Source organism: Scyliorhinus canicula, chromosome 3, assembly GCF_902713615.1.
Source record: "Scyliorhinus canicula chromosome 3, sScyCan1.1, whole genome shotgun sequence".
NCBI classification, from domain to species: domain Eukaryota; kingdom Metazoa; phylum Chordata; class Chondrichthyes; order Carcharhiniformes; family Scyliorhinidae; genus Scyliorhinus; species Scyliorhinus canicula.
This window is the reverse complement of record NC_052148.1, coordinates 40,499,944-40,521,104: the sequence shown is the minus strand read 5'-3', so window position 1 is coordinate 40,521,104 and position 21,161 is coordinate 40,499,944. Positions and strand designations below refer to the sequence as shown.

The following is a 21,161-nucleotide window of genomic DNA, read 5'->3' as shown; positions in this document are numbered from 1 at the left end:
GAGATGGGATACACTGCACTTAACGTTGGCGGGGAAGGTCCAAGAGGTGAAAATGAATATTCTGCCGAGGTTCTTGTTTATCTTTCAGGCTCTCCCGATCTTTATACCAAAGGCCTTTTTTCAGAAAGTGGACACAATCATCTCTGACTTTGTATGGGCGGGGAAGGTGCCACGGGTGGGGAGGACCCTGCTACAGAGGCAGCAGGGGGGGTTGGCGTTGTCAAACTTGCTTCATTATTATTGGGCGGCGAATGAGGACAAAGGGTGGCGGTGGTGGGAAGGAGAAGGGGTAGAGTGGGTTAGGATGGAGGAGGAATCTTGTAAGGGGTCTAGTTTGAGGGCTATGGTGACGGCAGCATTGCCAATGGCTCCGAGTAGGTATTCAGGGAGCCGAGTGGAGTTGTCCATGGTGAAGATATGGAATCAACTGAGGAGGCATTTTAGGGTGGAAGGGATGTTGGTGCTAACGCCACTGTGGGAGAATCATGGGTTTGAGCCGGGGGGAGGGAGGGGGGATGGATAGTGTATACAGGAGGTGGAGGGAAGTGGGGCTGGTCAAGGTGAGGGATTTGTATTTAGAGGAAGGGTTCGCCAGTCTGTAGGAGCTAAGGGAGAGGGGTAGTGCTGCCGAGGGGTAGTGAGTTCAGGTATCTACAGTTTAGGGACTTTACATGAAAGGTTTGGAAGGGGTTCCCTAGATTGCCGAGTTACACCCTGCTGGAATGACTGCTGCTTCCGGATGTGGAAGGGGAGGGAAGAAGTGGGGATATATGCAAGTGGCTGGGGGAGCAGGGAAGTGAGTGGTTCGTGAAGATCAAAGAGAAATGGGAAGCGGAGTTGGGAGGGGAGATCAATTGGGGAGCATGGAGTGAGGCACTGCATAGGGTAAACGGGACCTCCTCATGTGCAAGGATGACCCTGATACAGTTTAAGGTGGTGCACAGGGTGCACATGACTCGGACTAGAATGAGTGGATTCTTTCAGGGGGTAGCAGATAAGTGTGAGAGGTGTGGGCGGGGGCCAGCGAATCACATGCTCATGTTTTGGGGCTGCGAAAAATTGGGAAGATTCTGGGCGGGGGTGTTCGCAGTCTTAGCCAGGATAGAGGTGGATCCAGACCCTTTGGTGCCGATATTTGGGGTTTCAGTGAAGCCAGAGCTCATGGAGAGGAGGAAGGCCGATGTCTTGGCCTTCGCCTCTCTGATTGCACGGCGGCGAATTTTGCTGGAGCGGCGGTCGGCATTGCCACCGGTGGTAGTGGCTTGGTTGGGTGACCTGTACGACTTCCTTCGATTAGAGAAGATAAAGTATGAGTTAAGGGGCTCTTCCAGGGGGTTTGAAGAAGGGTGGGGGATGGGATGTTTGTGACCGTGTTTGAGGGGCTCTTCGTCCCGCGGGGTGGGGGGGGGGGGGGGGGGGGGGGGGTGGCGTTGAAAAAGAGGAAAAATCTGTACAGACTGTATAATTGCTTGTTTCCTGGGGGGGTTTGCTGGCTGTAACCTGTTTTGACACATGTTTGTAATAAAATACATTTTTTTTTAACCTGTAATTGTAATGATAAGGGGAAAAAATTGCACTCCCAATAGAATAAGCAAATTCTAATGCAAATGATTTGAAAAAAAAAGATGACTGCTTACACAGGTGTGATTGTATAGTTGTTATGTTACTGGGCTAGTAATTTACAGAACATGAATTAAATTTCCACCTTGTAAGTTTGGGATGTTGAATTCAGTTTGAAAATGAAGCCTGGAAATAAAAACACAGTAGTTACAGCAGACATGACCATGAAGCTGTGAGTCATAAAAGCCACAAGTAGTTCATTATTGCACTTTGGAGACGAGATTATGTTGTCCATTCACGATCTGGCTTCTATGCTAAGAGAGTCTGACATCATCGTGGTTGATTCTTCTACAAATAAAAGGAAAGCCGTCCACCATCTTCCATCTTCTCAGGGCAACTAAAGCTGGCCAATTAATGCTGAGGTTTTTCATGACACTGACTTCTCACAGATTAATATAATTTTACGTGGAGTTATTCACAATCTCAGAAGCCTAAAGGCTTCACAATTATTGGTAATTTTTGAAGTATAGTTATTGTTGCAATTTAAGGAAATATGGCAACCACATTGGGTGCAACAAGATCCCACAGACACAAAGATAAATAACAGGAAAATGTGTTCTCATTTAGTTGATGAAGTGATTAACATTGTCCATACTGGAAGAACTCCTCTGCTCATCATTGAATACTGCTGTGGGATCTTTTATGTCACTTTAGAGGGTAGAAGGGACTTTGTTTAATGTCTCATTTGAAAGGTGCCACTTCCAACAGTGCAGTATTCCCTCAGTTTCACAGTAAAATGTCAGCCCTTATGGACACCTTTGGAGTTAGGCTTGAATGCAAGACCTTCCAGCACAGATCAAGAATGTTATAATTGAGCCGAGATTCACTTAAAAGAAGGCCGCATCGTGGTTTCTACTGTGTTTTTCCGAGCTTGAATGTTGGGTCATGACTGTTTCGGAGAAATAGGTACTAATACTCACCCCTTCTACATTCACTGAAGAATGGCTACTTGGAGGAGGTACTGGAATAATTGCCACTGTATTATTGCAAAATGTTCTGCTTTCAAAATCAGAATGTTGGTTAGAAAATAACCGGTAACCTACCATCAGTGGGCTGTAATGCACCTGATTCTAGCAAGCAGGTGCCATCCCAAACACTAACGGTGATACTTTATAACCCACTTCATATCAGCTGGTATTTTTCACATAATCTAATCATGAAATGCAAATAGTTGTTATAAACTGGTTAAATTTCATCATCATCTTTCAGTTTATTGCTGCCTTGTGTTTGGCGCCAAATACCCATCGCTGTCTGCCTATTCTGGTCTCAATAGTCCAATAACCTTGGTTTCTATCTGCTATATAATTACTCGTTATATTCTTAATGAGAAGCAGGTTATCGTGTTCCTTAATGACAGCTAATTGGCCTTCAAGCCTCGCTTGATATAGCTTTTGCAATACTTTTAACTGCAGACCTGTTTTTAGTTTTCTTTAGACTGCAGTAAATTACAGATGGGGAATTAGTACTGGAAATGTCTGAGTTTCTGTAGTCTTTAGAAAAAACAATTTTGGTAATCTCATAACTGCTGAGATGCCAAATTTACAACACCAAAGGAATTGGCTGCCATCCTATAGTAATCAAGGATTATTTTGTATAAAAATAATTGCTATATCCACTTCATGTTTTCATGTTGGATAGCTGTTGGCTGCGTGTGAGATGGTAATTCAAGGCCCAAGGAGCTAATAAAAAAATAAATAGAGGTTTTATCACCCTGTAATGTCCCAGAGTGTTTTACACAATTAATTATTTTGAAGTGTAAGAACTTTATCTTATGCAGAAAAAGTGCGTCTGCCACAGATATCCCATAAACAACATAGAGAATGATTGTTTTTTGACTGTATTGGTTGAAGAAATATATTTTGGTTAAGATATGCGGGGTTGGTGGTATTTTAACTGGAGATTGGTTTGGGGCAGATAGTAGTGGGGCGAGCATCAATTAATTACTATTTTTTAAATGTGAAAGATTAGTAGTGTTGGGCCGGGATTCTCTGCTCCGCTAAAATCGCAATCAGAGGGAGAATCCTACATCGGCCTAAAATAGGGGTTGTGTGTGGGATCCTTATATGGCAAGAGATATAAATGAAATTGTAGCAACCAAAGACATGCTGCACAATTATGTATGAATTAGCATGGGATATACACAAGCGTCACAACCTTAATCAAAGATTTGTAATGGGACTCACTTCAGCAAAGGAGGGAGAATATAGACCGACCATGTTCTACAAAATATAGAATGGACTTGTGGGAATTGACAGAAAGAAATACCTAGTGCCTGCTGTAAATGGTAAGGCACAAGGTGGATTTTCCAGCCATTCCCTCTGCGGTAGGATGGCACAATGGTAGCTCTGCTTCCTCACAGCGCCAGGGAACCGGGTTCAATTCCGACCTCAGATCACTGTCTGTGTGGAGTTTGCACATTCTTCCCGTGTTGGCATGGGTTTCCTTTGGGCGCTCTGGTTTCCTGCCACAGTCCAAAGATGTGCAGGTTAGATGGATTGGCCATGCTAAATTGCTGTTCAGTGGGGATACGGGTATCAGGTGGGGTTTGGGCCTAGGTAGGATGCTCTTTCAGAAGAACGGTGCAGACCTGATGGGCTGAATGGCCTCTTTTTTCAGGGAGTCTATGACAGCGACCCCCTGCTGCGGTTTGCCTGGAGATGGAGGGGATGTACAACGGGAAACCCCGTTAACAGCGGTAGGACCAGAAAATCCGCAACCGACCAAAGGCAGGCCGCCTCCATACCTGAAAACATACCACAGGAGGGCGTAAAATCCCTCCTAAGGTAGCCATTCATACAAACTACAAAGACCATTTGTTTTCAAAACAGCGTACCAACAATCTTTCTTCCCAAGGACAATCACACAGTGACCAAAGGAGATAATCACAGCCCCATCCTTTGAAATCTTTAAGACCCATCTTTAGATTACTTCCATTTAAAAGTTTTATTACCAGGACTACCATTTCAGCAGGTCATCCTTGGTTTAGTTAGCACTACCCATATAAATGTTAGTGGAATACAGATATTAGTCTGAGATTTTGACACTAGCAGAAAACAAATAAATATTTTAAAGGATTTATTTTAGAAATAGTTATTTAAATTATTTTTTGAATTTGTGGTCAGTCTTGTGATTTAATGTTTCATGGCAAAGTATTTCTCTGGCTATTAGAAATTAATATGGATTTCATACTCTTTTGTTCAAAGCCCTGTTGATAATTGATTGTACTATCTTGTAATTCTTTCAGCTGCTTCTGGTGTAATGATGAAGCTCTTATCTATAATGGGTTTCCTTTAAATATTTTAAAGGTAGAAATTACTGGCGTTAATGTTATTTTATGAACACTTAAAAGTGTTTGTGTCAAAGGCTTCCCTGCTATTATGTGATGGCATTCACCCAATAATTTCTATTCAATGGATTAGGAAAGGCTCATGAGATAATTTGATGCACTCAAATTTTCAAGGACTTTCTAACAAGTATTAGTCAGTCGGATTGGCTGATTTATTTATTTACTTCTGGGGCAGGATTTTGGTGACCAAATAAGAGCAGAGTGCTGGTTTAACTCAGTGGGCTAGACAGCTGGTTTGTGATGCAGAACAAGGCCGGCAGCACGGGTTCAATACCTGTACCAGCTGAGAATTCTGAATTCCCCCTCTGTGTACCTGAACAGGCGCCAGAATGTGGGGACTAGGGGCTTTTCACAGTAACTTCATTGCAGTGTTAATGTAACCCTACTTGTGACAATATCGATTATGGGCGAGATTCTCCGCAAATGCGGAGAATCGTAAAGGCTGCCGTGGGACAGGCCATGACCCACGGCAGCCTTCACGGCCACTTCCGGGGCCTATTCTCTCTCCCGGGCGGGGCTAGGAGTGCGGCCCTGTGTGTCACGGTGGCGCGGCCTTGACGACGGTCGTCAAGGCCGCACGTCAAGCGTCACGACGGCTGACGTGGCCCATGACATCAGCCGCGCATGCGCAGGTTGGGCAACGCCAACCCGCGCATGCGCAGTTGGCGTCTTTCTCCTCAGCAGCCCGGCAAGACGTGGCGGCCTGATCTTGCCGGGCGGAGGAGGGGAAAGAGTGCGTCTGTTTTGGATGCTGGCCCGACGATCGGTGCCCACCGATCGTGGGCCTGTCCCCTCCCGAGCACTGTCGTGGTGCTCCCGTGCCAATCGGGCCTCTAGATGCCCCAAACGGGCATCTGGCACCCGTTTCACGACGGCAGCGAGCAGGTGTGTTTGCTGCCGTGGTGAAACGGGCGTGAAGGGCCGGCCGCTTGGCCCATCGGCCTCGGAGAATCGCCGCTCGCTGGCGATTCGTGGCGTGGGGGGGGGCGGAGAATAGCGGGAGGGCTTGAAAAATGTCGGGAGGCCCTCCCGCTATTCTTCCACCCGGCGTGGGGGGGGGGGGGGGGGGGGGGGAGGGCGGAGAATCACGCCCTATTTAGTTTATTTATTTAAGAGCAGGACCTGAGGCATGCTGCTGTGTCATTTTTCAATGCCGTTCTGATGGATTTTTGGGACAAGAGAGGAAGGTATCACCTAGAAACTTGCCTGATTCTGGCCAATCAAGCTTTGAACTTATTGAGGATTAATCTGCAATTTTTGTGGGAAGGCGTTGGGTCCACACTGGATCTGGAACAGGTCGAGTAGAAGATATCAGCAATGTAGCAAGGAACCAGTTATAGCTATGCTATTAATCAATGGGGCTTTGGTGAGGCCATACCTGGAATATTGTGTGCAGTTTGGTCTCCTTATCTGAGGAAGGATGTTCTTGCTATAGAGGGAGTGCAGCAAAGATTTACCAGACTGGTTCCTGGGATGGCAGTGCGAGGAGAGATTGAATCGGTTAGGATTGTATTCGTTGGAGTTCAGAAGAATGAAGGGGAATCTCATAGAAACTTATAAAATTCTAACAGGACTGGACAAGGTAGATGCAGGAAGAATGTTCCCGATGGTGGGTGTGTCCAGAACCAGGGAACACAGTCTGAAGCTATGGGTTAGACCATTTAGGACAGAGATGAGGAGAAATGTCTTCACCCAGAGAGTGTTAAGCCCGTGGAAATCGTTACCACAGGAAGTAGTTGAGTCCAAAACATAGTATGGTTTCAAGAAGCAGTTAGATATATCACTTAGGGCAAAGGGGATCAAAGAATATGGGGGAAAGCGGGATTGTCCTATTGAGTTGGATGATCAGCCATGGTCATAATGAATGGCAAAGTGGCACGCCAAATACAATGTGTGTGGCATTCTTACGACAGTGCATGGTACACATCTCTCCAGTGGCCTCAGTTTCCTCATTCAAAGTCTATTATGATAGAATCCTAGAATCCTGACAGTGTAGAAGGAGGCCATTCGACCCATTGAGTCTGCATCGACTCTCTGAAAGAGCACCCTACCTAGACCAACCTGCATATCCCTGGACACTAAGAGGCAATTTAGCGTGGCCAATCCACCTAACCTGCAAATCTTTGGATTGTGGGAGGAAACCGGAGCACCCGGAGGAAACCCACGCAAGCAGAGGGAGAAAGTGCAAACTCGACACAGGCAGTCATTCAAAGCCAGAATTTAACACTGGTCGCTGGTGCAGTGTGGGAGCAGTGCTAACCACGGTGCTATTGCTTTCCTTCATATCTTCCAAGTTTTGCCATCAAAGAATGATTACTGGTCAGGAACCATGACACAATATCCCCAATGTAATTACAAATGAATGCCACTCAAGTGGATCAATCACTGCAATGAATGACGCGGTGGCCTTTGCTTTCAGCATTTATACGTGGTACGGCCTATGTGGTGGAAGATGAGGTATAGGTAGTTTGCTCATGTGTGTCTGCTTGCGGCTGAGATCCTCATGGTGGTTGCCCAAATCTTGGAGGTGTCAGTGGGACTGCAGTCAGAAGGACCAAGGAAGCTGATGCTGAAGGTATCATGGTACATTTATCCTAATCGGTGGCTGCAAAGTGGTTTCATTCCTCTTATTCACAGCAGAAAGCTGATAGTTCCTTTTGATGTGGTGAGGCGCTGTCAATCAATCATAGCAAGAGTGTTGATAAACGTTAGCTTCAAAACAGGGTACTTGAGAAGCATTCAAGTGTGAAGGGAAAGATAAATAAACAATTCACCCAATACCTGTCTCTGGACTAATAAAACTTATTCACTGGCTCATGAAATATATTGCTGTGAAAATGAATGGGAATTTTGCATTTCAAAGGCTATCAAAGGTTTTGAACACCTTTCAAGTGTAGTTCACTTTCTAGGAAGTCTCTGACGATTGTAACAGCTGCTGTTTTAAAAACTTTTGTCTGAGGCAGCAGATGTTAGAGAAGGGTAAGTGAAAATGCAGTGATCTTTCACTACTGACTGGACTGGAATTCAGACTGATGGGTAGGTTTGGGGCCCTGTCCGGCAGCCTCCTGTAGGTACCGCTGATGCCAACTGCGCACCGCAGCACCCAGTCTTCACCTCCGCCACCACAAGGGTTTGGTGGAACTGTGTGATGGAATGGCCAGCTCGGATGCAAGTACCGCCCAGGTGGACGGTGCTACCGTGGGCAGGAGTCAGATGTTGTCAAAGGATGTGGAGAACCAGAGATCATCGCCGAATGGGCCGTCATCATCCTCCATCCCATGGACTAGACCCACTGTTACTGCCAACCCAGGGCCCGCACCCTATAGTGAGGCAGGTAGGAATCATGGAGGGGGTTGCGAGGTGGGGTGGGGTGCAGGGAGGGTCATTATCGGGGGAATGGGATGGTCACGTCACCCTAGTCGTTCACCCTGGGGGCGATTCAAGTGTCACATACGTACTAACCCTGGCGCACACATTGTGCGGCCTCCTGAGCCTGCCCAGGTCCCATGCCCTGCCCATCCTGCCCCTCCTCCTCATTGGACGAGGCCTGGCGTTCATCCTCCTCCAGCATGTCACTCTTCTGCTGCGTGATGTTGTGGAGGACGCAGCAGGTGTCATGTGAGAGTACCTTTAAGAACTAGGTGTTTAAGAAATGTACCTTTAAGAAATGGGTGTTTATCAGTGATGTTAGAGTGTGGGTGGAGCTGGGCTGTCTATCAGCTTTTTACTTTTGTTTTAGGCTGTTTGCTGCAGGGTGTGTTTTAGTTTTGTTTTCAGTGTTGGAGCTGAAGCCAGACAGAGCAGGTGCACTCTTGATCCCTCTGCCCTGAAAAGACTATGGGCGTGATTCTCCGTTCCCCAGGCCGGGTGGGAGAATCGCGGGAGGGCAGCTCTGGCACCCCCCACGATTCTCCCACGGCCTCTGCAAAATGGCGTGTCGCATTTTGCGACACGCCGCTCGGAGAATCGTGGGTCACTGTTTTTCACGGCGACCCACGATTCTCCGGCCCGAATGGGCCGAGCTGCCTGACATTCCCGACCTGTTCACGCCGGCAGCAACCACACCTAGTCGCTGCTGGCGTGAACATCGCGCGAAAGGTACGTTTGGGGCCTGTGGGGGGCGGAGAGGGGATCGAGCACCACGACCGTGCTCGGGAGGGGACTGGCCCACGATCGGTGCCCACCGATCGTCGGGCCGGCGTCTCTAAGAGACGCACTCTTTCCCCTCCGCTGCCCTGCAAGATCAAGCCGCCACGTCTTGCGGGGCAGCGGAGGGGAAGACGGCAACCTGCGCATGCGCGCCTGACGTCACTAAGGCGCCAGCGTCAAGGCCCGGCGGCCGGGTTCCCCGCAACGCTGGGGGGGGGTGGAGAATAGGGGGCGAGGAACGGACTCCGACGCCGTCGTGAAACACTTCGGGTTTCGCGTCGGCCGTTGCGGAGAATCGCGCCCTATCTCTTGTTATCATTTGGTGAATTCAGAATTATAAATGTTCTCAGTAGTGAATGTAAACCTAATGTGCTTCTGTTAAAATGTGTTTCTTTTGTCTTCTGGATGTTGTTTGGGAAGTTATTAAGGATTACTTAGTGTTGTATTCTTTGGGGGTTGTATTTGAATTGATAGTTGCAAAGATGTTCACTATGTTTTAAAAAGGTTAACTTGAGTTCATAGAATAAACATTGTTTTGCTTTAAAAAATACTTTTCCATTTCTGCTGTACCACACCTGTAGAGTGGGCCGTGTTCTCCCCATGCCACAATCTATTAAAAGTTGTGGGTCAGGTGAACTCCATGATACACTTTGGGGTTCTCTAAACCCTGGCCCATAACACAGGCCACCATGATCAGGGAAATCCTCCAAGCGCTATATTGGTGGGCTCCTCCAGAGTGTTCCAGGCACCAGAACCGCATCTTCAGGATGCTGATGCATCAGTCGATCACGCCCCTGGTCGCTGCAGGATGTCGTTGTCGTGGATCTCCACGTTGATCTGTGGCCTCTGGATGGACATCATCACTATGACCGCAGCAGATAACCCCTGTCGCCCAGGAGCCAACCCATCACCTGGGAATGCGCCTCGAGTGAAATACCTTTCGGTTGGTGAAGATGCGTCCCATTGATCACCCCCTGGACCTGGGGCACCCCAGCGATAGAGGCGAACCCCGCTGCCTGGTGGGCTTGGTCCATATGGAATTTGTTATATTGTGCCGACCGGGCATATAGGGCCTCTGTGACAGCACCTGAGCTCCGAGGTCTGTGAGATTCCGGACAGGTCCCAACTGGAAGGAGCCCATTATTTAAATGTTCAGAGCGATCGTTACCTTGACAGCCTCCGGGGGCGGATGTTCTTCCCCCATACCCCCGTGGTGCCATATGCACCATGATCTGGCAGGTATGTCACACGTTCCCCCTGCTCAGCCGGAGTCTTCAACGGCATGTCTGGTCCGGCAGGTCCTCAAATGACAGGCGCTGCCGGTACACACGAGGCCTCATGCGGCGCCTCCGTCCCACCTCCTCCTCAGCCTCTTAGGCAACCGGCTCTCCATCCTCACCCACTGGTTCCTGTACCTCTGAGACAGGCTCCGTCGCTGCTGGGTCCTCCCCGAGCAGCTCCTGCTCGGGATGCTTACTGCACCCTCAAGGGCTGCAGTGACTAGGATTGAGGCCACCATTCCTGGTTGAATTCCGAAGTCCATTGCCTGCGGGGGTTGAAAGGCAGTCATGTTAGCATGGTGCGTAACCCCGTGATCAACCAGGTCCAACTGGCCACACGATGGCCCTGGCCTGCAATACAGCACCTGCCTTACATGACCCTCATCCTACCCCCAACCCCACACCAGCCTTTCCCATGGCATTCTGCCCTTCGCACCGCACCCCTAGCCCCGTTGGTACCCGGCGGCGCGGTGATCTCTGGCTCCAGGACCCGTCCCTGCCGGCAGGGATACCAGTGGCTTGCCCTACCCATGCCAGAGGTATGCTGTGCGGCCCCCGTCTGGCGCCCACCTGTAGGGCCTACTGTGGGCTTTGCCCTAAGGGTGGACCGCGTAATGCCCCACCGGCAGGTGGCACCCGGTTGTGTGGGGGGAGGAGGTTGGTCGGTTGGCGCGGAGGAGGGTGGCACCCAAGCGGCCGATGCCACTGCGCAACCACAGGCCACGATGGACAGTCTGTGGGGTGCGCAGCAAGGTCTTGCAGGCCACGGCAATGGCGATCCGTTCCTGGACATATCGGTCCCGGAAGGCCCCCCAACCCAGCCAGCTCTGGCAGCAGCAGGACAGGCAGTCCACGGTCGCGCCTCTGTGAGCATGTTATATCTCCCATGTCTCCTTCCGCAGCCACAGCGCCTGTTTCCCGACTTTTAAAACCACAAGTGAATTTCGCCGTCGGTAATACCTCCTAGCAGTGGTGGAGCACTGCGGGAGCCCCAACAAATACCGAGTCAGGCCCATTAATGGTCTACCGACGACGCTTACTGTACATGCGGAGTGGAATACGTGGACGGGTAGAAATCAGGAATAAGAAGGGTGCAGTCACAATGTTGGGGGTTTACTACAGGCTTCCCAACAGCCAGCAGGAGGTAGAGGAGCAGATAGGTAGACAGATTTTGGAAAGGAGTAAAAGCAACAGGGTTGTTGTGATGGGATACTTTAACTTCCCCAATATTGATTGGGACTCACTTAGTGCTAGGGGCTTAGACGAGGCAGAGTTTGTAAGGAGCATCCAGGAGGGCTTCTCAAAACAATATAGATAGTCCAACTAGGGAAGGGGCGATACTGGACCTGGTATTGGGGAATGAGCCTGGCCAGGTGGTAGAAGTGTCAGTAGGGGAGCATTTCGGGAACAGTGACCACAATTCAGTAAGTTTTAAAGTGTTGGTGGACAAGGATAAGAGTGGACCTAGGGTGAATGTGTTAAATTGGGGGAAAGCTAATTATAACAATATTAGGCGGGAACTGAAGAACTTAGACTGGGGGCGGATGTTTGAGAGTAAATCAACACCTGACATGTGGGAGGCTTTCAAATGTCAGTTGAAAGGAATTCAGGACCAGCAGGTTCCTGTGACGAAGGATAAATATGGCAAATTTCGGGAACCTTGGATAACGAGAGATATTGTGGGCGCGATTCTCCGCAAAGGCGGTGTCTTTGGGTCACGGCCTGTCCCACGGCAGCCTTCACGCCCACTTCCGGGGCTGATTCTCCCCCCCGGGCGGGGCTAGGAGCGCGGCCCCGTGCATCACGGCGGCGCGGCCTTGATGACGGTCGTCAAGGCCGCACGTCAAGCGTCACGCCGGCTGACGCGGCCGATGACATCGGCCGCACATGCACAGGTTGGACAATGCCAACCCGTGCATGCGCAGTTGCCGTCTTTTCCTTCAGCCGCCCCGCAAGACGTGGCAGCTTGATCTTGCGGGGCGACGGAGGGAAAAGAGTGCATCCGTTATGGACGCACGGCCCGCGATTGGTGGGCATCGATCGCGGGCCTATGCCCCCATTGGCACGGCCGTGGTACTGCCGTGCCAATCGGGCCCACAGATGCCCTAAACGGGCATCTGCCGCCCGTTTCACGAGCAGGTGTGTTTGCTGCCGTGTTGAAACGGGCGTGAAGCCCCGGCTGCACGTCCCATCGGCCTCGGAGAATCGCCGCTCTCCGTAAAGAACGGCGAGCGGCGATTCGTGGCGTGGGTGGGGCGTGGGGGGGGGAGAGAATAGCGGGAGGGCGTGAAAAATTTCAGGAGGCCCTCCCACTATTCTCCCACCCGGCGTGGGGGGCGGAGAATCGTGCCCTGTAGGTCTTGTCAAAAAGAAAACGGAGGTATTTGTCAAGGCTAGAAGGCTGGGAACAGAAGAAGCTTGTGTGGAATATAAGGAAAGTAGGAAGGAACGTAAGAAAGGAGTCAGGAGGGCTAAAAGGGATCACGCAGAGTCATTGGCAAATTGGATTAAGGAAAATCCCAAGGCTTTTTACATAAAAAGCAAGAGGGTAGCCAGGGAAAGGGTTGGCCCACTGAAAGACAGGGGAGGAAATCTATGTGTGGAGCCAAAGGAAATGGGCGAGTACTTAATGAATACTTTGCATCAGTATTCACCAAAGAGAAGGAATTGGTGAATGTTGAGTCTGAAGAAGGGTGTGTAGATAGCCTGGGTCGCATTGAGATCCAAAAAGTACCGATTCTGGCCCCTACAGGGGGCCAGCACGGCGCTGGAGTGGTTCACGCCGCTCCAGCCTCACTTCCTGGCGCGCCAACCCGCGCATGCGCAGTTCGGCCGCGCCAACCCGTGAATGCGCGGGGGACTTCTTAAACGCACCGGCCCCGACGCAACATGGCGTGGGGCCGATGGGGCCGGCCGTATAAAATAGGGCCGCGGCTGAAGAGGCCGGCCCGCCGATTGGTGGGCCCCGATCGCAGGCCAGACCCCATCGGAAGCCCCCCCCCCCCCCCCCCCCCCCCGGTGAAGGAGCGCTTTTCCCCACCCCACAGGCCGCCGCCCCCCCCCCGACCCTAAGCGCCGGTTCTTGCCGGATGTGAGCAGGGGTGAACAGCGCCTGCGGGACTCTGCCATTTTCGCGCGGCCACTCGGCCGATCCAGACAGGAGTGGAGAATCGGCGTCATTTGCGCCGGTGCAAATGGTGGCGATTCTCCACTCCTGCCGGCGCTGCGGGGAAAAATGGCGCAGGCGACAATTCTCCCATACGGGAGAATCCCACCCGAGTGTTGGGGGTCTTGAAAAATATTAAGGTGGATAATTCCCCAGGGCCTGATGGGATGTACCCCAGAATACTGAAGTACACAAGAGAGGAAATTACTGAGGCCTTGACAGAAATCTTTGGATCCTCACTGTCTTCAGGTGATGTCCCGGAGGACTGGAGAATAACCAATGTTGTTTCTTTGTTTAAGAAGGGTAGCAAGGATAATCCAGGGAACTACAGGCCAGTGGGTCTTACGTCAGTGATAGGGAAATTACTGGAGAAAATTCTTCGAGACAGGATCTACTCCCATTTGGAAGCAAGTGGGCGTATTAGCGAGAGGCAGCACGGTTTTGTGAAGAGGAGGTCGTGTCTCACTAACTTGATAGAGTTTTTCAAGGAAGTCACAAATGATTGATGCAGGTAGGGCAGTGGATGTTGTCTATATGGACTTCAGTAAGACCTTTAACAAGTTCCCTCATGGCAGACTGGTACAAAAGGTGAATTCACACGGGATCAGAGATGAGCTGGCAAGATGGATACAGAACTGGCTAGGTCATAGAAGGCAGAGAGTAGCAATGGAAGGGTGCTTTTCTGATTGGAGGGCTGTGACTAGTGGTGTTCTGCAGGGATCAGTGCTGGAACCTTTGCTGTTTGTAATTAAATGGTAGGTGAGGGATGTGGTGCTCCACTGAGAGAATTTGGAAGGAGGTTTGTAAAATAATCCCTCAGTTCTTCAAAAATATATAGTTTTCCTTACCTATTCCAAGGTAGATAGTTAAACACTAATTACATTGATGTGGAGATGCCGGCGTTGGACTGGGGTGAGCACAGTAAGAAGTCTTACAACACCAGGTTAAAGTCCAACATGTTTGTTTCAAACACTAGCTTTCGGAGCACTGCTCCTTCGTCAGGTGAATGGTGCGATTCAACTAAATGGGAACAAAGTCCCATAGCTCGGGCGTTTAGTCACGTGTTTCCCGGCGCTTGCAGCGCCAAAAACACATGGCTATACAATGGCACTTGCATTAAGTAAGAGGCCTCAACGGGGAACATGGGATGGAGGTTACAGATAGCTCCGTTTTGTACAGTGTGCAGCTCCGCTCGCCGGAACTCCTCAGCGCAACAAGAGATTGGTTTTATGATGGCAAAAGCCAAGGGAGATTATGGTTCTGGACAGTGTAAAAACTGCCTGAACTTGTTTTCATGGAATCTAAATGGGCAGGTGGGCTTTTGCTTTAAAGTTCCATTAGAAGGATGGCTTGACCAACAGTTTAATACAAATGTGTTTGCCTAGGTTACTGTACTCTAAATGCACAGCTGATTTTATTTTTATTTTTGCACTGAACTCATTAATTACACAATGATTATTCATAACAATTTCTTGAAAGATTCTGATAGCATTCAAATTTGCAATAGTTCTGTTGGAAATGCAGTATTTCTTAATTCGAAGGGGAAGAACTTGTCTCTATATAATAACAGTAAATGTTCTTTGTGAATCTCATAATAATTCAATCTTGTGGTTCAGTTCAGTAGATTATTAAATTAAATTTTCTTTGTACCAGGATCTGCTTCCATTCGATTGAAATGAAAATAAATTTTTCCAGTGCCTACAATACTTACGTAATATATAAAAAAATTATATTTATGTTTACACACATGAAACACAAAATAACATCTGTTTACAATATGCTTAAATATATTTTGCGGGTAGCACTGTGGCGCAGTGGGTTAGCATTGCAGCCTCACGGCGCCGAGGTCCCAGGTTTGATCCCAGCTCTGGGTCACTGTCCATGTGGAGTTTACACATTCGCCCCGTGTTTGCGTGGGTTTCGCCCCCACAGCCCAAAGATGTGCAGGGTAGGTGGATTGGCCACGCTAAATTGCCCCTTAATTGGAAATAAATGAATTCTAGAACTCTAAAATTTAAAAAAAAAGGCGAGTGCTCCACATTGAACACCACTTTGAAGAGCCACTGAAGGTAGAAAGGACAAATAATGTACTCGGTGCGGTCTTCAATGTCCATCACCAGGAGTAGCTCGTTAACCCCTATTGACTGAGCCGACTGAGCCAAAAGCACATATCTGCCAGACTGGGTTTGCAGCATGTGTTGAGATAACCAACAAGAGGGAAAAACCAATCCACCTCACATAGAATTTACAGTGCAGAAGGAGGCCATTCGGCCCATCGAGTCTGCACCGGCTCTTGGAAAGAGCATCCTACCCAAGGGCAACACCTCCACCCTATCCCCATAACCCAGTAACCCCACCCAACACTAAGGGCAATTTTGGACACTAAGGGCAATTTATCACGGCCAATCCACCTAACCTGCACATCTTTGGACTGTGGGAGGAAACCGGAGCACCCGGAGGAAACCCACGCACACACGGGGAGGATGTGCAGACTCCGCACAGACAGTGACCCAAGCCGGGAATCGAACCTGGGACCCTGGAGCTGTGAAGCGATTGCGCTATCCACAATGCTACCGTGCTGCCCACCTGCTGCAGATGCATCTGTTCAAGACTGAATCGGTACAGTCCTTGTGGTGGAAAAGGTCCTGTCTTCACACTGAGAGCATCCTCCATTGTGTTGTGTGGCACCACCACTGCTAAATGAGATAGATTCAGAACAAGACATGGGGAGATGATGGCATAGTGCTAATTTCACTGGGCTAGTAATCTAGTGGTCCAGGCCACTGAAATGGCTTCACAAGACACTCAGTTCAAGGGCAATTAGGGTTGAGCAACACATGCTGGTCTTGCCAGTCACACCCACATCCCATGAAAGAATAATGAAACAGATCCAGCGGCTCAAAATTGTGTATTCATGAGGTGTTGTCTTCCATCAACAGCAGTTGAATTGCATTCAACCATAATCTGGCATGTCATTCACCTACCATTGCCTTCAAGTTAATGGACCAACTGACAATGTTAGCAATGTAGATCCCTTTAAGAATAAACCAGATCTTGCTTTAGAGTTAATTGAGAGTAGGTGATGCTCATTGAAGCTTGTACTTCAGAGCTGCGTTTTTCCCCAGTTGGGAGGTGTTTTTGGACAGGGAGAAGATCCCGAAGTGAAGCATGGAAACCAGTGTTTGTACTTAACTCGAGTATTGCAATAAAACACAAGGGAAAACTTATGTGCACCTTTATGATGCATGTGGATGATGTTTTGAAGAAAATGTTATAAATCAAATTGGGTAGGAATTAAAAATTGACAGTCAAGCTTCTAGGAACTTCAAATATGTGGGTTTGGACATTGGGTTTGAGTCAGATGTAATTTTACATCAACAGTATTACTTAGACATTGGCAGTCCCATCACCATTAAGTCATGCCAGGTCCAGACCGAAAGATGCAGCTGCTATCAGGATGAAATGGAACAGCTGAGGAGGCTCATTGGACAGCTCAGGTGGTTAGGCACATAGACAAGACCAGGCAAAAGTTTTGATGTCCTAGAACCAAGTTTTGTCATGAAAAATCCGAAGGTGGAGGAAACCTTGAGAGCAATTAAAACCTTTTTAAAAATTAAAAATAAAAAAGTGTATGGTGAAGTTCCCACTTTAGGTGATCCCAATATCATGAAGTTAATTAGTTTTAGTGATGCCTCTCATGCAAACCTTGGCAATGGATGTTCCAGTGTTGAGAATTTGTGATATTTTTTGTGGGAGAGAATGGGAAAAGTTGCCTCCTAGCATGGGAGGCAAAGAAAATAAGGAGAGTGATGAAGCACACACTAGCCACTCAAACTCTTGCTCTGGTTGAAGCTGTTGATATGCCATTTTATTTTTCAAAGATCTTGGAGGAAATGTTGTATAAAAAAAGAAACTGAAAGAACGATAATATAATGTTATGAACCTGCTTGAACCTCACAATCTCATTTGCTTTGTCATTCAATGTTACATTTCTGCTGAGGACTTCAGCTGATGATTGAAGTTCTTGCTGCATCCTTTGAAAAAAATTAAGAGATTTGTCCTCGAACTCATCGTGCCTTTGATGTTTTGAGTGTTCAAACTTTCATTTACCAGTCCCTCCCTGCATATAACACTCATGCGCTTTGCATCCTGATTTTCATGGGCACAATTAAGAAAGCCACACCTCAATAAATTATTTTCAGACTGCTTTGAACCCAGCTTCAGTTTTTTCTTTGTTAGGTGTTCAGCAGAAGCCTACGAGCTCTGCATACAGCTCACACCAGCGCTGCTTTTTCCTTCCCTGGAATCTCCTGTGACGCTCTCTCCAGCAGATTCAATTGTGAGATCCTGGCCTGTTTGTGACTCTGGCCCTCTCTTCCTTATTACAAAATTACCCATCTTCAGTTTTTCACACAGTTCTTTGCTTGCTTGCTGCAGCTACAAATGGAGGAATATCTCCTTCATGATTTTGTGCCCAAATTACGGCCATACAGGGAGTGTGGCATCAGTGTAGGTGCCGCGTTCGTGACTTGCTCTCTGTCACTGCTTCTGGCGGGAAGATTCCATCGTTTGTATTTAAAGGCCAGTCGCGGCCAGCATTCTTAAAAGCCGATCGCAGCCGTTGGGCACTTTTCCCACATCAGGAATGCCGCGACTAAACACTCCGCGATCCACCCATGGGTCCCAACCCGGAGTTTGAAAATCCCTGATCTAGAACAAGGCAGCAGATACATATGAACACCACCACCTGGAAGTTCATCTCCAAGCCACTCACTATCCTGATTTGGAAAATATTTGCCGTTTCGTCACTGTGGCTGGGTCAAATTTCTGGAACTCCAGCGAAGCCCACTTCCCTTGAATGGTTAAAAAAAAATTATAATCTCAATCACCAGCAAAGTAATGGAAATGTTATTGCTGGTACTGTCAAATAGCACTTACTCGGCAATATACTGCTTATTCCTGGTCAATTTGGGTTCTGACAGGACCACTTGACTCCAAACCTCCTTACAGTCTTGGTCCAAACACAGAAAAAAGAACTGAATCCCAGAGGGGACGTGAACGTGGCTGCCCTTGACATCGGGTTTTTAATCAGTGTGGCATCCAGGAGTCCCTATCAAAATTAAAGTCAGTGAGAATCAGGGAGAAAATTCTGGAGTCAAAGCTAGCACAAAGGAAGATAGGTGTGGTTGTTGGAGGACAATCATCTCAACCTCGGACATCGCTATAGGGGTTCCTCAGGATGGTGTCTGAGATTCAACTATCTTAATCTGTTTCATTACTGACCGTCTGTTCATTATAAGAACAGATGTGGAAATGGTCACTGAAGATTGCACAGGGCTCACTTCATCCATAACTCTTCAGATAATGATGCACTCCATGTCCACAAACAGCAAAACCTGGACAACATTCAGTCTTGGGCTGATGTGGCATGTAATGACTAACATTTGCACCATAAGTGCCAAGCAGTGGCTATCTCCAACAAAATGACCAACATGTATATAGATTTAGTGCAAGATTTTCTGACCTTACTGTGGGGAGAAACCAAAAGACTTTCAGCGGGACTGGAAGATCCGGTGGTGGGCAGGACCAGAGAAATCTGGTCTTAGTTTTTCTTAAATTAATTTACAGGATGTAGACGTTACTGCTTAGGCCAGCATTTATTGCCCATCCCTAGTTTCCATCAGAAGGTGGAGGTGAACAACCTTCTTGAACTGCTGCAGTCCCCGAGGTGTGGTACACCCCAGTGCTGTTAGAGAGGGTGTTCCAGGATTTTGCCCCAGAGACATGAACGAACGGCAATATATTTCCAAGTTTCAAAAGGCCGAGTTCTATTTTCTGATATGACTTTTTTTTTCATATTTTCATCAATATGCTGTTACCAGAATGAGTAAGACCTTTGGGTTAGGCATGTCAGCCTGCTGAACCTGCTCAATGTGGTGGCTGCGAGAATTGCACTTTCAGGAGGAGGGATTTTATTCAAACTTACAGGATACTGAGAGGCTTAGATAGAGTGGATGTGGAGAAGATGTTTCCACTAGTAGGAAAAACTAGAACCCGAGACCACAGCCTCAGACTGAAGGGACGATCCAATAAAACTGAGATGAGGAGGAATTTATTTAGCCAGATGGTGGTGAATCTGTGGTACTCTTTGGCGCAGAAGGCTGTGGAGGCCAAATCACTGAGTGTCTTTAAGACAGATAGATTCTTGATTAATAGGGGAATCAGGGGTTATCGGAGAAGGCAGGAGAATGGGGATGTGAAACATTTCAGCCATTATTGAATGGCAAAGCAGGCTCAATGGGCTGAATGGCCTAATTCTGCTCCTATGTCTTATGCTCTGATAATGGCTGAGTACTGAACTCGGTTGGCCATCAGGTAAGGCCTGTTATAGGAGGGAACAGGTTGGTATCAGGCCAAAAGATTATGTAAAATCTGAAAGAACATTCCTCCTCCAAAAATATCCTACAATCTCAATGTTAGGGAAAAATTATAGAGGCCTTTTAAGATCAACAATTGGCATCTCAAAGTCTTGAGAAATGGGACTCGTAAGTACCATGTGTACTCATCATCCATTTCTTCTTGAACGCTGTAAGCAGGGCCTATTGGTAGATTTGGGACTATGGTACATCTGAACAGTTTTCTGCCTCTTTTGTGCAGGAATGCTGTGCACACATCTAAAGGCTTGTCTAATCATTGATGGGTTCACAAGAGCCTTACCAGACTTTCAATGGCTGCTTACCCATTTTTCAAGAAAGAAACATGCATCCAACAAATGAAAGACAACCAGAGTTACAGCTGGTAGAAAAATGAGCCTACTGTTTGTTCACACAACAGAATTTTTATAGACTTCCAGATCTCTTATAAACTCCAACTTTTGAACAAAATTTACATTAAAACCTTTATTTTTTTTAATAATACAAAATTTCCAAGATGACATGAAATAAATTACATCTCATGAGACTTTCTTATTAACAGAGATTATTTATAATGTAGATTATTTCCTGAACAAACAATACTTTCTACAAATATTAACTAGTTATACTACATGCTACAATATGATTACTATATAATAATATGCAGAGATTAAATTGTTGGGATATAATGCATAAAAATGTCGATTGTACATTGGCTGTGGAAGACAGAGGCTTGAAAGACTTAATTGGCTTTTTCTCATTAAATGCTTACGGTCTTTATGTGTTCCTTGTTGCAGGTGCCAAGACTGGAGTAGTTCAAAAGCTGGTAGTGCCATCAGTCTTGGTGCGGACAATGAGTCATTGCATCACAACAGTGCAAACATCATCCCATTGGCTAATGACAAAAGCTTTCCAATTTCTTTCTTCTTGGTCCATGAATCAGTTTCTGCTAGTAATTCAAGCGGATCTAAAAGTGAGTGCTGTTTTGATTCTAATTATAACCAGTTAATTCACTTTTTCTGATGTTACAGTAAGTCTTGTTGAAGCCATTTTGTCCAGTCTTTGTTCTAGAGTATGAGACTATTTGCTATGCTGCAGCAAGAGAGGCAGTTTGTCTGCAATATTGTAATGAACATTTTTTTACAATGTGGCTGATATTTTATTGAATGGACCACATACATTTTCAA

General features: G+C 47.5%; 1 protein-coding gene across 6 annotated transcripts in view; it reads left to right on the top strand.

The window, feature by feature from the left end:
* Positions 1-20,947, top strand: part of LOC119963922 — a 136,978-nt gene extending 116,031 nt beyond the window's left edge. For all 6 annotated transcript variants that reach the window (XM_038793343.1, XM_038793341.1, XM_038793346.1 and 3 more), the window contains one exon: positions 20,772-20,947. The gene's annotated coding sequence lies outside the window, so the exon portion shown is untranslated. The remainder of the gene's footprint in view (positions 1-20,771) is intronic.
* The last annotated feature ends 214 nt before the right edge of the window (positions 20,948-21,161 follow it).